The sequence below is a fragment of the Oncorhynchus keta genome, chromosome 26 (genome assembly GCF_023373465.1).
Source record: "Oncorhynchus keta strain PuntledgeMale-10-30-2019 chromosome 26, Oket_V2, whole genome shotgun sequence".
Lineage (NCBI taxonomy): Eukaryota > Metazoa > Chordata > Actinopteri > Salmoniformes > Salmonidae > Oncorhynchus > Oncorhynchus keta.
This window is the reverse complement of record NC_068446.1, coordinates 40,116,451-40,133,404: the sequence shown is the minus strand read 5'-3', so window position 1 is coordinate 40,133,404 and position 16,954 is coordinate 40,116,451.

The following is a 16,954-nucleotide window of genomic DNA, read 5'->3' as shown; positions in this document are numbered from 1 at the left end:
ATGGCAACTCAACTGGAAAGAAACAAGTTTCTGTGTACTGACACGACCATGGCAACTCAACTGGAAAGAAACAAGTTTCCACATATGTCACGTGGATCGTAATAATGATGGTCGGACCAAGGCACAGTGTATGTTGAGTTCCACATCATTTTAAGGAATAAAGTGAAACTTTATTGACAAAAACAAATAAACAATCAACTAAAAACGAACCGTGACTATAGAGATGTTATGTGCACTAACCCAAAACACATACATTCAAACAATATCCCATAATCCTCAGGTGGAAAAATGCAACTTAAGTATGATCCCCAATTAGAGACAACGATTACCAGCTGCCTCTAATTGGGAATCATACACAAACAGCAACATAGCAAATTAAACCTAGAACCCCACATAGATATAATAAACTAGACTAAATCCCCTAGTCACGCCCTGACCTACTCTACCATAGAAAATACAGGCTTTCTATGGTCAGGATGTGACAACATAACAGCGTAACACAACTCCAAACATGACATATGTGCAGAAGGCATATCATCTACAAAGCCCTTCTGGGTGAACCCCCCCTCTCAACCTCTGTAGCCTGTTCTCCTTAGCCCTAATGGGTGAACCCCCTCTCTCAACCTCTGTAGCCTGTTCTCCTTAGCCCTAATGGGTGAAACCCCTCTCTCAACCTCTGTAGCCTGTTCTCCTTAGCCCTAATGGGTGAACCCCCTCTCTCAACCTCTGTAGCCTGTTCTCCTTAGCCCTAATGGGTGAACCCCTCTCTCAACCTCTGTAGCCTGTTCTCCCTTGTAGCCCTAATGGGTGAACCCCTCTCTCAACCTCTGTAGCCTGTTCTCCTTAGCCCTAATGGGTGAACCCCCTCTCTCAACCTCTGTAGCCTGTTCTCCTTAGCCCTAATGGGTGAACCCCCTCTCTCAACCTCTGTAGCCTGTTCTCCTTAGCCCTAATGGGTGAACCCCCTCTCTCAACCTCTGTAGCCTGTTCTCCTTAGCCCTAATGGGTGAACCCCCTCTCTCAACCTCTGTAGCCTGTTCTCCTTAGCCCTAATGGGTGAACCCCCTCTCTCAACCTCTGTAGCCTGTTCTCCTTCGCCCTAATGGGTGAACCCCCTCTCTCAACCTCTGTAGCCTGTTCTCCTTAGCCCTAATGGGTGAACCCCTCTCTCAACCTCTATAGCCTGTTCTCCTTAGCCCTAATGGGTGAACCCCTCTCTCAACCTCTGTACCCTGTTCTCCTTAGCCCTAATGGGTGAACCCCTCTCTCAACCTCTGTACCCTGTTCTCCTTAGCCCTAATGGGTGAACCCCTCTCTCAACCTCTGTAGCCTGTTCTCCTTAGCCCTAATGGGTGAACCCCTCTCTCAACCTCTATAGCCTGTTCTCCTTAGCCCTAATGGGTGAACCCCTCTCTCAACCTCTATAGCCTGTTCTCCTTAGCCCTAATGGGTGAACCCCTCTCTCAACCTCTATAGCCTGTTCTCCTTAGCCCTAATGGGTGAACCCCTCTCTCAACCTCTGTAGCCTGTTCTCCTTAGCCCTAATGGGTGAACCCCTCTCTCAACCTCTGTACCCTGTTCTCATTAGCCCTAATGGGTGAACCCCTCTCTCAACCTCTGTACCCTGTTCTCATTAGCCCTAATGGGTGAACCCCCTCTCTCAACCTCTGTAGCCTGTTCTCCTTAGCCCGAATGGGTGAACCCCCTCTCTCAACCTCTGTAGCCTGTTCTCCTTAGCCCGAATGGGTGAACCCCTCTCTCAACCTCTATAGCCTGTTCTCCTTAGCCCTAATGGGTGAACCCCCTCTCTCAACCTCTATAGCCTGTTCTCCTTAGCCCTAATGGTTGAACCCCCTCTCTCAACCTCTGTACCCTGTTCTCCTTAGCCCTAATGGGTGAACCCCTCTCAACCTCTGTAGCCTGTTCTCCTTAGCCCTAATGGGTGAACCCCCTCTCTCAACCTCTGTACCCTGTTCTCCTTAGCCCTAATGGATGAACCCCTCTCTCAACCTCTATAGCCTGTTCTCCTTAGCCCTAATGGGTGAACCCCTCTCTCAACCTCTGTACCCTGTTCTCCTTAGCCCTAATGGGTGAACCCCTCTCTCAACCTCTGTAGCCTGTTCTCCTTAGCCTAATGGGTGAACCCCTCTCTCAACCTCTATAGCCTGTTCTCCTTAGCCCTAATGGGTGAACCCCTCTCTCAACCTCTGTACCCTGTTCTCCTTCACCACTAGCATTTACCAGACACGGTCTGCTACAGTAGGTGGTTACTACTCAAAATCCCGAGGACATTTGCAGTATTAGGCAAGACTGCCATTCTCGTCTTGTGCACCAGAGGAATAGTCTATAACCCATGGAAATGACATTTACATTTCAATCGTGCTGTAGGGCTAAACTTCAGTGATATGGATTGAATCGAGCTATTACTCACCTCAAAGCATTTTCCCAGTAGCAGATCTACTTACAATACTTAAGTATTCACAACCCTTGACTTTTTCAACATTTTGTCATGTTACAGCCTGAATTTAAAATGGATTAAATTGAGGGTGTTTTTTTTGTTTTGTCACTGGCCAACATACAATAACCCATAATGTCAAAGTGGAATTATGTTTTTCCAAATTATTATAAAATGAAAAGCTGAAATGTCTTGAGTCAATAGGTATTCAACGATGTTGTTATGACAAGTCTAAATAAATTCAGGAGTCAAAATGTGCTTAACAAGTCTCATAAAAAGTTGCATGGACTCATTGTAGCACAACAAACATTTAGAAAAAGTCAAGGTGTGTGAATTATTTCTGATGTGTCTGTCTCTCGGGAAAACTTTGGAAATACCTTTCCATTTGACAAACATGTAGCTTTCCATTTGACAAACATGTTTTGTTATGTCCTCTGTGCTTTCTCAGATCTCATGATATTTCAAAAGAAAAGAAAAACTCCATTTATCTGCAGGACACACAACTATTCAACAGATCATTTTTTCTCCTTGGTGAGAGAGAGGATACCTCTGACTGCACGGCCCATTAACCTGATATATTTCGTATAAAGAGTGAATATGGGAGCATGGTGAGCCGCTGACAGAACATCGGAGAAAGACCAGGGTGCTCTGTTGCTGTCGACGCTGATAAATTGTGTTGTTTAATGTCAAAGACCTGGGATTACTGGATGTGCGTTTATACACACACACACACACACACACACACACACACACACACACACACACACACACACACACACACACACACACACACACACACACACACACACACACACACATACACACACACACACACAGAGAGAGGTCTGATGGCATTCTCTCCCACTTGCAGTGAGAAAAGTTTTCAGATCTGCATACATGAAGCTGAGGTCCATGGGTAGATTATAACGGACGATAATGTTGCCCTTCTCCCAGACTCGGGGCCTCTCGTCACGTCCACAGCTACACAGCTCCCTGGAGAGACAAACTGGAGATGCTTCTATGAACATACAATACATTTGGAAAAGTATTCAGGCCCCTTGACTTTTTCCAAATGTTGTTACGTTACAACCTTATTCTAAAATTGATTAAATCATTTCCCCCCCCCCCCTCATAAATCTACACACGATACCCCATAATGACAATTTATAAAAAAATACTCTATTTAAATATCACATTTACGTAAGTATTCAGACCCTTTACTCAGTACTTTGTTGAAGCACCTTTGGCAGTGATTACAGCCTTGAGTCATCTTGGGTATGACGCTACAAGCTTGACACACCTGTATTTGGGGAGTTTCTCCCATTTTTCTCTGCAGATCCTGTCAAGCTCTGTCAGGTTGGATGGTGAGCGTCTCTGCACAGCTATTTTCAGGTCTCTCCAGAGAGGTTCAATCGGGTTCAAGTCCTGGCTCTCCCTCAATCCTGACATCCCAAAGACACTCCTGTGTTGTCTTGGCTGTGTGCTGTGTCCTGTTGGAAGGTGAACCTTCAACCCAGTCTGAGGTCCTGAGCGCTCTGGAGCAAGTTTTCCTCAAGGATCTCTGTACTTTGCTCCGTTCATCTTTCCCTTAATCCTGAGTAGTCTCCCAGTCCCTGCCGCTGAAAGACATCCCCACAGCATGATGCTGCCGCCGCCATGCTTCACCGTAGGGATGGTACCAGGTTTCCTCCAGGTGTGACTCTTGGCCTTCAGGCCAAAGAGTTACATATGGGTTTCATCAGACCAGAGAATCTTGTTTCTCATGGTCTGAGAGTCTTTAGTGCCTTTTGACAAACTCCAAGTGGGCTGGCATGTGCCTTTTACTGAGGAGTGGCTTCCATCTGGCCTGATAAATAAAGCCTGATTGGTAGAGTGCTGCAGAGATGGTTGTTCTTCTGAAAGGTTCTCCCATCTCCACGGAGGAACTCTGGGGCTCTGTTAGAGTGACCATCAGGTTCTTGGTCACCTCCCTGACCAAGGCCCTTTTCCCCGATTGCTCAGTTTGGACGGGAGGCCAAGGAAGAGTCTTGGTGGTTCCAAACTTCTTCCATTTGAGAATGATGGCGGCCACTGTGTTCTTGAACCTTAAGTCGCTTTGGATAAAAGCGTCTGCTAAATGGCATATATTATTATTATTATTATTCAATGCTGCAGTCATTTTTTGGTACCTTTCCCCAGATCTGTGCCTCGACACAATCCTGTCTCGTAGCTCTACAGACATTTCCTTTGACCTCATGGCTTGGTCTTCGTTCTGACATGCACTGTCAACTGTGGGACCTTATATAGACAGGTGTGCGCCTTTTCAAATCATGTCCAATCAATTCAATTTACCACAGGTGGACTCCAACCAAGTTGTAGAAACATCTCAAGGATGATCAATGGGAACAGGATGCACCTGAGCTCAATTTCAAGTGCATGTATATAAGGAATTTCAGATTTTTACTTTGAATACATTTGCAAAAATTTCCAAGAACCTGTTTTTGCTTTTACACACAATTGGGTATTGTGTGTAGATTGATGAGAGGAAAAAAATATTTGATTCATTTTAGCATAAGGCTGTAACAAAATGTGGAAAAAGTAAAGGGGTCTGAATACTTTCTGTACTTTCTGAATGCACTGTATATCTGCTTGTCGGGAGGTAAATCCACAGTTAAATCTAGGGGTTGATTTGGGATTGGGCAACTGTGTAAACCGGGGTTGATTTTGGATTGGGCAACTAGCTGGTGTGTTGAGGCGACTATGAAGGACCTGGAAGGTTGTGTGTGATTTGGTACTTGGATCCACCTTGGCTTTTCTGTAGGAACTCCTGGTAGGAACTCCAGGTAGGAATCCCTGGTAGGAACTCCTGGTAGGAACCCCTGGTAGGAACCCCTGGTAGGAACCTCTGGTAGGAATCCCTGGTAGGAACTCCTGGTAGGAACCCCTGGTAGGAAGTCCTGGTGGGAACTCCTGGTAGGAACTCCAGGTAGGAATCCCTGGTAGAAACTCCAGGTAGGAATCCCTGGTAGGAACTCCTGGTAGGAACCTCTGGTAGGAATCCCTGGTAGAAACTCCAGGTAGGAATCCCTGGTAGGAACTCCTGGTAGGAACTCTGGTAGGAATCCCTGGTAGAAACTCCAGGTAGGAATCCCTGGTAGGAATCCCTGGTAGAAACTCCAGGTAGGAATCCCTGGTAGGAACCCCTGGTAGGAACTCCTGGTGGGAACCCCTGGTAGGAACCTCTGGTAGGAATCCCTGGTAGGAACCTCTGGTAGGAATCCCTGGTAGGAACCTCTGGTAGGAATCCCTGGTAGGAACTCCTGGTAGGAACCCCTGGTAGGAACTCCTGGTAGGAACCCTGGTAGGAACCCCTGGTAGGAACTCCTGGTAGGAACTCCTGGTAGGAACCCCTGGTAGGAACTCCTGGTAGGAACCCCTGGTAGGCCTTAGATCAGTGCCAGGGGAACCCCTGGTAGGAACCCCTGATATGAACCCCTGGTAGGCCTTAGATCAGTGCCAGGGGAACCCCTGATATGAACCCCTGGTAGGCCTTAGATCAGTCCCAGGGGAACCCCTGGTAGGAACCCCTGATATGAACCCCTGGTAGGCCTTAGATCAGTGCCAGGGGAACCCCTGATATGAACCCCTGGTATGCCTTAGATCAGTCCCAGAGGAACCCCTGGTAGGAACCCCTGGTAGGAGTCCCTGGTAGGCCTAAGAGTAGTCCCAGAGGGTAGTTAGTCTAATGATCAACATGCTATTCCCCATCTGGATCCAAATGACTGTTAAAGTGTGTGTGTATAAATGCATGCTTGCGTGAGAATATAATAATAATAATATATAATATATATAATAATATAATAATAATAATAATAATATATGCCATTTAGCAGACGCTTTTATCCAAAGCGACTTACAGTCATGTGTGCATACATGTGTGTATGACAAAGTGTAAGAGGCTGGGGCTGTGTGTGAGCGGTGATTGGGACAGGGTAGGGTTCCGCACCCCTCCCTCCCTCCTCTCCAGTTGTTGTGCACTGGGAGGGAGTCTGACTGGGACATTCCTGTCTGATGGCTGCTGGGGCTCAGTGGACAGTCTTCATGAACTTCTCCCCAGGGAGAGAGAGTGTTCGGGGGAGAGCAGAGCAAGCGGAGGGCATCTACCCCATCCACGGGTGGAGGATAGATGCCTGGATGGATCTGTTTGTGTTCAACCTACTTTTTCCACTCTATATAAGACCTGACCAAAATACTAGACACTGCCCACTATTCACAGTCCAGACCCAGGGCTGAATACCATTGGGGCCAAATATGCTCCAAAACCGCTGCCCAAGCAAACAGTGAAGCGTAGGAAAATACAATGTGTGCTGCAGCCAAAGTGGCCCTTGGGTGTAATGTGCTGTAGAGCCAGGGTCCACATATGGAAGTACAACCTTGTCTGTGGGTTAACTGTATCTATTGAGACAATAACTGAACTGAGATCCGGGTTTGTGTTTGTGTTGACCAATATAGTGGCATCTGGCTGTAGCCAGGGCCAATGGATAGAGGCAGTGAGAGGCTTGGAGATGGCAAATCTGCTGGCTGAGCTTATGGAAGTCTCGAATCCGCTTCTAACACGTCCCTGGAGTCCCGTCAGTCTCTAGCACTCCGTGGAGTCCCGTCAGTCTCTAGCACTCCCTGGAGTCCCGTCAGTCTCTAGCACTCCCTGGAGTCCCGTCAGTCTCTAGCACTCCCTGGAGTCCCGTCAGTCTCTAGCACTCCCTGGAGTCCTGTCAGTCTCTAGCACTCCCTGGAGGCCCGTCAGTCTTTCCCTGGAGTCCCGTCAGTCTCTAACACTCCCTGGAGTCCCGTCAGTCTCTAGCACTCCCTGGAGGCCTGTCAGTCTCTAGCACTCCATGGAGTCGTGTCAGCTCTAACTTTCCCTGGAGTCCCGTCAGTCTCTAACACTCCCTGGAGTCCCGTCAGTCTCTAGTCTCTGCCCGTCACTCCTTTCCCTGGAGTCCCGTCAGTCTCTAACACTCCCTGGAGTCCCGTCAGTCTCTAGCACTCCCTGGAGGCCTGTCAGTCTCTAGCACTCCCTGGAGTCCCGTCAGTCTCTAACTTTCCCTGGAGTCCCGTCAGTCTCTAACACTCCCTGGAGTCCCGTCAGTCTCTAGCACTCCCTGGAGTCCCGTCAGTCTCTAACTTTCCCTGGAGTCCTGTCAGTCTCTAACTTTCCCTGGAGTCCTGTCAGTCTCTAACTTTCCCTGGAGTCCCGTCAGTCTCTAACACTCCCCGGAATACTGTCAGTCTCTATCTTTCCCCGGAATCCCGTCAGTCTCTAGCACTTGCTGGAGTCCTGTCAGGCTCTAACTTTCCCTGGAGTCTTGTCAGTCTCTAGTCCTGTCAGTCTCTAACTTTCCCTGGAGTCCTGTCAGTCTCTAACTTTCCCTGGAGTCCTGTCAGTCTCTAACTTTCCCTGGAGTCCTGTCAGTCCTAACCTTCCCTGGAGTCCTGTCAGTCTCTAACTTTCCCTGGAGTCCTGTCAGTCTCTAACTTTCCCTGGAGTCCTGTCAGTCTCTAACTTTCCCTGGAGTCCCGTCAGTCTCTAACACTCCCTGGAGTCCCGTCAGTCTCTAGCACTCCCTGGAGGCCTGTCAGTCTCTAGCACTCCATGGAGTCGTGTCAGTCTCTAACTTTCCCTGAGTCCCGTCAGTCTCTAACACTCCCTGGAGTCCCGTCAGTCTCTAGCACTCCCTGGAGTCCCGTCAGTCTCCCTGGAGGCCTGTCAGTCTCTAACTTTCCCTGGAGGCCTGTCAGTCTCTAACTTTCCCTGGAGTCCTCGTCAGTCTCTAACACTCCCCGGAATCCCGTCAGTCTCTAACACTCCCCGGAATACTGTCCTCTATCTTTCCCCGGAGTCCCGTCAGTCTCTAGCACTTGCTGGAGTCCTGTCAGTCTCTAACTCTAACCCGTCAGTTCCCTGGAGGCCTGTCAGTCTCTAGCACTCCATGGAGTCGTGTCAGTCTCTAACTTTCCCTTGAGTCCCGTCAGTCTCTAACACTCCCTGGAGTCCCGTCAGTCTCTAGCACTCCCTGGAGTCTTGTCAGGCTCTAACTTTCCCTGGAGTCTTGTCAGTCTCTAACTTTCCCTGGAGTCTTGTCAGGCTCTAACTTTCCCTGGAGTCCTGTCAGTCTCTAACTTTCCCTGGAGTCCTGTCAGTCTCTAACTGGAGTCCTGTCAGTCTCTAACTTTCCCTGGAGTCCCGTGTCTCTAACACTCCCTGGAGTCCTGTCAGTCTCTAGCACTCCCTGGAGGCCTGTCAGTCTCTAGCACTCCATGGAGTCGTGTCAGTCTCTAACTTTCCCTGGAGTCCCGTCAGTCTCTAGTCCCGTCAGTCTTAGCACTCCCTGGAGTCCTGTCAGTCTCTAACTTTCCCTGGAGTCCTGTCAGTCTCTAACTTTCCCTGGAGGCCTGTCAGTCTCTAACTTTCCCTGGAGTCGTGTCAGTCTCTAACTTTCCATGGAGTCGTGTCAGTCTCTAACTTTCCCTGGAGTCCCGTCAGTCTCTAACACTCCCCGGAATACTGTCAGTCTCTATCTTTCCCCGGAATCCCGTCAGTCTCTAGCACTTGCTGGAGTCCTGTCAGTCTCTAACTTTCCCTGGAGTCTTGTCAGGCTCTAACTTTCCCTGGAGTCTTGTCAGTCTCTAACTTTCCCTGGAGTCCTGTCAGTCTCTAACTTTCCCTGGAGTCCTGTCAGTCTCTAACTTTCCCTGGAGTCCTGTCAGTCTCTAACTTTCCCTGGAGTCCTGTCAGTCTCTAACTTTCCCTGGAGTCCTGTCAGTCTCTAACTTTCCCTGGAATCCCGTCAGTCTCTAGCACTCCCTGGAGTCCCGTCAGTCTCTAACACTCCCTGGAGTCCCGTCAGTCTCTAACACTCCCTGGAATCCCGTCAGTCTCTAGCACTCCCTGGAATCCCGTCAGTCTCTAACACTCCCTGGAATCCCGTCAGTCTCTAGCACTTGCTGGAGTCCTGTCAGTCTCTAAAACGTCCCCGTCGGTCTCTGGAATATTCTTCCAGGGACCTTTGCTCGTCTCAGTCTGTCTGTAAGAGATGAGGCAGTGGTGAAAGAGACAGCGTATGACAAATGAAATGACTTTGTCTCTGTCTTTTCTTCCTGTTACAACAAGCAGTGCAGAAACACTGCACCAGAATGAACCAAGTAGCTTGAATTGTTTGACATCTAGGAACAATTTCTATGAATGTCTGACAGGTAGGCCCACACATCAGTATCTCGAGTTAAGATTCATTTGTGAAAGAAAAACAAATATCTACCTGTGAACTAAAGAAGTAACCCAAATCGTGGGGCGACAGGTTCAGTTTCATTGTTGGTTTACAGCCTCCTTACTTTTCCTCAGTGTCAGCATCAGTTCAAAACGCAGCATGAGTTCCACATTTCCTTATCCCCCTGTAAGCTGGCCTCAAAGTAAATCTGGTCTAGGATCAGTATCATAGGGGCAACTTGAACTAATTTAGAGTGAAGGGTTGTATAATGGAGGATTTTCTACTTAAAAGTAGCCTGCTGGTAAACTATTCCCAGATAAGCCAGTCCACCATCAGTGTAAAGACCACGGGGCCAGCAGGAGGTCTCCATGAAATATATACCACGATGATAAAGTTATTGAGTCGATTGGCACAAGTGCAATGGACACACACAGCCTAGTATTTCCTTACTGTACAGTGTCATGGTTCTTCACTAAACATATCAAATGCAATACAATCCTGGCACTAAGGAGTACTGCAAATACACTGGCTCTAAGGAATACTGCAAACACACTGGCACTAATGAATACTGCAAACACACTGGCACTAAGTTATACTGCAAATACACTGGCTCTAAGGAATACTGCAAACACACTGGCACTAAGGAATACTGCAAACACTGGCACTAAGGAATACTGCAAACACACTGGCACTAAGGAATACTGCAAACACACTGGCACTAAGGAATACTGCAAACACTGGCACTAAGGAATACTGCAAACACACTGGCACTAAGGGATACTGCAAACACTGGCACTAAGGAATACTGCAAACACACTGGCACTATGTTATACTGCAAATACACTGGCTCTAAGGAATACTGCAAACACACTGGCACTAAGGAATACTGCAAACACACTGGCACTAAGGAATACTGCAAACACACTGGCACTAAGGAATACTGCAAACACACTGGCACTAAGGAATACTGCAAACACTGGCACTAAGGAATACTGCAAACACTGGCACTAAGGAATACTGCAAACACACTGGCACTATGATATACTGCAAATACACTGGCTCTAAGGAATGCTGCAAACACACTGGCAAACTGGCACTAAGGAATACTGCAAATACACTGGCACTAAGGAATACTGCAAACACACTGGCACTAAGGAATACTGCAAACACACTGGCACTAAGGAATACTGCAAACACACTGGCACTAAGGAATACTGCAAACACACTGGCACTAAGGAATACTGCAAACACACTGGCACTAAGGAATACTGCAAACACACTGGCACTAAGTTATACTGCAAACACACTGGCACTAAGGAATACTGCAAACACACTGGCACTAAGGAATACTGCAAACACACTGGCACTAAGGAATACTGCAAACACACTGGCACTAAGGAATACTGCAAACACACTGGCACTAAGTTATACTGCAAATACACTGGCACTAAGGAATACTGCAAACACACTGGCACTAAGGAATACTGCAAACACACTGGCACTAAGGAATACTGCAAACACACTGGCACTAAGGAATACTGCAAACACACTGGCACTAAGGAATTCCTCTGATGTGTGGATGTTATGTGTAACACATGAGTACATGCGTTTGGCCGTTGACTGTAGCTGCAGCAAATGTGTTTTTTTCCCCATTAGATAAGTGGCTGAATGTGGGACTCATCAAGGTCTTCTGAAACCTCTAAACCCGTTTGAGACCGTAGGGCAACCAGAGGGCAGGCATGAGGGTTGTTGAGATGGTTGACTCCTCATTCACACCTACAGCGGCATCATCCGGATGTGTGTGCAACAACAGTTCAACATTCACCACCTGCTTCCGTTTCTGTCAAGCCGTCTACGCAGACAGTTTGATACGTTGGATAAATCCAACATACGGACCTCACAGAACGCACTGCAACGGCCTCTGCAAGACAAACCCAGTGTTCAACTGGAAATGAATGTGCTTCTGGTGTATGAAAACGCAATGATGCTGTGAGTGTGATCGAGGCGCGGGGGTTGTCGAGATTGGTGAAGTTGAGCGTATATTTTTTATTTAACTGTTATATAACTTGGCAAGTCACCTATGAGACTCCCGATCGCGGCCGGTTGTGATACAGCCTGTGATACAGGGTCCGTAGTGACGCCTCTAGCACTGAGATGCAGTGCCTTAGACCACTGAACCAGGGTCTGTAGTGACGCCTCTAGCACTGAGATGCAGTGCCTTAGACCACTGAACCAGGGTCTGTAGTGACGCCTCTAGCACTGAGATGCAGTGCCTTAGACCACTGAACCAGGGTCTGTAGTGACGCCTCTAGCACTGAGATGCAGTGCCTTAGACCACTGAACCAGGGTCTGTAGTGACGCCTCTAGCACTGAGATGCAGTGCCTTAGACCACTGAACCAGGGTCTGTAGTGACGCCTCTAGCACTGAGATGCAGTGCCTTAGACCACTGAACCAGGGTCTGTAGTGACGCCTCTAGCACTGAGATGCAGTGCCTTAGACCACTGAACCAGGGTCTGTAGTGATGCCTCTAGCACTGAGATGCAGTGCCTTAGACCACTGAACCAGGGTCTGTAGTGACGCCTCTAGCACTGAGATGCAGTGCCTTAGACCACTGAACCAGGGTCTGTAGTGACGCCTCTAGCACTGAGATGCAGTGCCTTAGACCACTGAACCAGGGTCTGTAGTGACACCTCTAGCACTGAGATGCAGTGCCTTAGACCACTGAACCAGGGTCTGTAGTGACGCCTCTAGCACTGAGATGCAGTGCCTTAGACCACTGAACCAGGGTCTGTAGTGACGCCTCTAGCACTGAGATGCAGTGCCTTAGACCACTGCGCCACTTGGGAGCTAAGGATTCATTAGGAGAGAACATGCCTGGCCTCCTGTCCCCTCAGCACACTCAAAGATACACACACACACACACACGCACACGCACACGCACACGCACACACACACACAAAGATGTTGTAGGTGTCCATGCCCTAAACATATTACCTCAGTCAGTGACTCATTGGTGCTACATGTTTCAAGCAGACCACTATAGTCCCTGTGCCCAAGAACACCATAGTCTCTGTGTAACGGCTCTCGTTTGTAGAATGAGTAGACCAAGGCGCAGCGTGAAAAGTGTTCATGATTTTAATCTTCAAAAAACATTCAAACAAAATTACAAAAGGCGAAAACGAAAACGCACAGTTCTGTCAGGCAGAAACACTAAACAGAAAACAAGATCCCACAAACTCAGGTGAAAAACTGGCTGCCTAAGTATGATTCCCAATCAGCACTACCTATCAACACTACAATCCCAAACACCTTGAACCCACTCCAATTTGCATACCGCCCCAACAGATCCACAGATGACGCAATCTCTATTGCACTCCACACTGCCCTCTCCCACCTGGACAAAAGGAACACCTAGCATTCAACACCATAGTGTTCTCCAAGCTCATCACTAAGCTGAGGACCCTGGGACTAAACACCTCCCTCTGCAACTGGATCCTGGACTTCCTGACAGGCCGCACTCCAGGTGGTGAAGGTAGGAAACAACACATCCACCACGCTGACCATGAAATACGGGGTCCCTCAGGGGTGCATGCTTAGTCCCCTCCTGTACTCCCTGTTCACCCATGACTGCGTGGCCGTGCACGACTACAACATCATCACTAAGTTTGCTGATGACATGACTGTGGTAGGCCTGATCACCAACAACAATGCGACAGCCTGTAGGGAGGAGGTCAGAGACTGACAGGACAATAACCTTTTCCTCAATGTGATCAAAACAAATTAGCTGATCATTGACTACAGGAAAAGGAGGGCAGAGCGCGCCCCCCATTCACATCAATGAAGCTGCAATGGAGCGGGTCGAGAGCTTCAAGTTCCTCATTATCCACATCACTAAGGATCTTTCATGGTCCAAACACACCAAGACAGTCGTGAAGAGGGCACGACAACACCCCCAGGAGACTGAAAACATTTGATCCTCAACAAGTTCTACAGCTCCACAATTTAGAGCATATGGACTGGCTACATCACCGCTTCGTACGGCAACTGCTTGGCTTCCGACCGCAAGGCGCTACAGAGCGTACAGTCCGTACGGCCCAGTACATCACCGGGGCCAAGCTCCCTGCCATCCAGGAACTCTATACCAGGCGGTGTCAGGGGAAGGCCCAAAAAATTGTCAAAGACTCCAGCCACCTAGGTCATAAACCATTCTCTCTGCTACCACACGACAAGCTGTATCGATGCACTAAGTCTTTAACCAGCCGGACCCTGAACAGCTTCTACCCCCAAGTCAAAAGATTGCTAATTAGTTAAATAGTCCAGGTAGCGAATTGGCTAACTATCTACATTGACCCTTTTTTGCACTAACTTTGACTCATCACATACTCTGCTGCCACTGTTTATTATCTATCGTGTTGCCTAGTCACTCTATTCCTAGTTATATGTACACATGAAGTCCTAAGTTTACATACACTTAGGTTGGAGTCATTAATACTCGTTTTTCAACCACTCCACAAATATCTTGTTAACAAACTATAGTTTTGGAAAGTCCCTTAGGACATCTACTTTGTGTATGAAACATGTCATTTTTCCAACAATTGTTTACAGACAGATTATTTCACTTATAATTCACTGTATCACAATTCCAGTGGATCAGAAGTTTACATACACTAAGTTGATTATGTCATTAAACAGCTTGGAAAATTCCAGAAAATGATGTCATGGTTATAGAAGCTTCTGATAGGCTAATTGACATCATTTGAGTCAATTGGAGGTGTACCTGTGGATGTATTTCAAGGCCTACTTTCAAACTCAGTGCCTCTTTCTTTGCTTGGGAAAATCCAAAGAAATCAGCCAAGACCTCAAAAAAATAATTGTAGACCTCCACAAGTCTGGTTCATTCTTGGGAGCAAAAACGCCTGAAGGTACCACGTTCATCTGTACAAACAATAGTATGCAAGTATAAACACCATGGGACCATACAGCCTTCATACTGCCCAGGAAAGAGACCCGTTCTGTCTCCTAGAGATGAATGTACTTTGGTGCGAAAAGTGCAAATCAATCCCAGAACAACAGCAAAATACCTTGTGAAGATGCTGGAGGAAACAGGTACAGAAGTATCTATATCCACAATAAAACAAGTTCCATATCGGCATAACCTGAAAAGCTGCTCAGCAAGGAAGAAGCCACTGCTCCAAAACCGCCATTAAAAAGTTCAACTGCACACGGGGACAAAGATCGTACATTTTGGAGAAATGTCCTCTGGTCTGATGAAACAAAAATAGAACTGTTTGGCCATAATGACCATTGTCATGTTTGGAGGAAAAAGGGGGAAGCTTGCAAGCCAAAGAACACCATCCCAACCGTGAAGCACAGGGTGGCAGCATCATGTTGTGGGGGTGCTTTGCTGCAGGAGGGACTGGTACACTTCACAAAATAGATGGCATCAAGAGGCATGGAAATGATGTGGATGTATTGAGCAACATCTCACGACATATCAGTCAGGAAGTTAAAGCTTGGTCACAAATGGTTCTTCCAAATGCACATGACCCCAAGCATACTTCCAAAGTTGTTGCAAAATGGCTTAAGGACAACAAAGTCAAGGTATTGGAGTGGCATCACAAAGCCCTGACCTCAATCCTATGGAATATGTGGTCAGAACTGAAAAAGCCTGCGCGAGCAAGGAGGCCTACAAACCTGACTCAGTTACACCAGCTCTGTCAGGAGGAATGGGCCAAAATTCACCCAAGTTATTGTGGGAAGCTTGCGGAAGGCAACCTGAAACGTTTGACCCAGGTATGTTGTATCACGCTAGTGATACAGTTACTACATATGACTAGTGACAGCTCAGTGCCTTATGACCAGTGACAGCTCAGTTCCTTATGACCAGTGACAGCTCAGTTCCTTATGACCAGTGACAGCTCAGTGCCTTATGACCAGTGACAGCTCAGTTCCTTATGACTAGTGACAGCTCAGTGCCTTATGACCAGTGACAGCTCAGTTCCTTATGACTAGTGACAGCTCAGTGCCTTATGACCAGTGACAGCTCAGTTCCTTATGACCAGTGACAGCTCAGTTCCTTATGACTAGTGACAGCTCAGTTCCTTATGACCAGTGACAGCTCAGTTCCTTATGACCAGTGACAGCTCAGTTCCTTATGACCAGTGACAGCTCAGTGCCTTATGACTAGTGACAGCTCAGTGCCTTATGACTAGTGACAGCTCAGTTCCTTATGACTAGTGACAGCTCAGTTCCTTATGACTAGTGACAGCTCAGTTCCTTATGACTAGTGACAGCTCAGTGCCTTATGACTAGTGACAGCTCAGTGCCTTATGACTAGTGACAGCTAGTGACAGCTCAGTGCCTGACTAGTGACAGCTTATGACTAGTGACAGCTCAGTGCCTTATGACTAGTGACAGCTCAGTTCCTTATGACCAGTGACAGCTCAGTTCCTTATGACCAGTGACAGCTCAGTTCCTTATGACCAGTGACAGCTCAGTTCCTTATGACCAGTGACAGCTCAGTTCCTTATAACCAGTGACAGCTCAGTGCCTTATGACCAGTGACAGCTCAGTGCCTTATGACCAGTGACAGCTCATGTTGACAGCTTATTCCTTATGACCAGTGACAGCTCAGTGCCTTATGACTAGTGACAGCTCAGTGCCTTATAACTAGTGACAGCTCAGTTCCTTATGACCAGTGACAGCTCAGTTCCTTATGACCAGTGACAGCTCAGTGCCTTATGACCAGTGACAGCTCAGTGCCTTATGACCAGTGACAGCTCAGTTCCTTATAACCAGTGACAGCTCAGTTCCTTATGACTAGTGACAGCTCAGTGCCTTATGAACTCAGTGACAGCTCAGTGCCTTATGACTAGTGACAGCTCAGTTCCTTATAACCAGTGACAGCTCAGTGCCTTATGACCAGTGACAGCTCAGTGCCTTATGACTAGTGACAGCTCAGTGCCTTATAACCAGTGACAGCTCAGTGCCTTATGACTAGTGACAGCTCAGTGCGTTATGACTAGTGACAGCTCAGTGCCTTATAACCAGTGACAGCTCAGTGCCTTATGACTAGTGACAGCTCAGTTCCTTATGACTAGTGACAGCTCAGTGCCTTATAACTAGTGACAGCTCAGTGCCTTATGACTAGTGACAGCTCAGTTCCTTATGACCATTGACAGCTCAGTGCCTTATGACCAGTGACAGCTCAGTTCCTTATGACTAGTGACAGCTCAGTGCCTTATGACTAGTGAC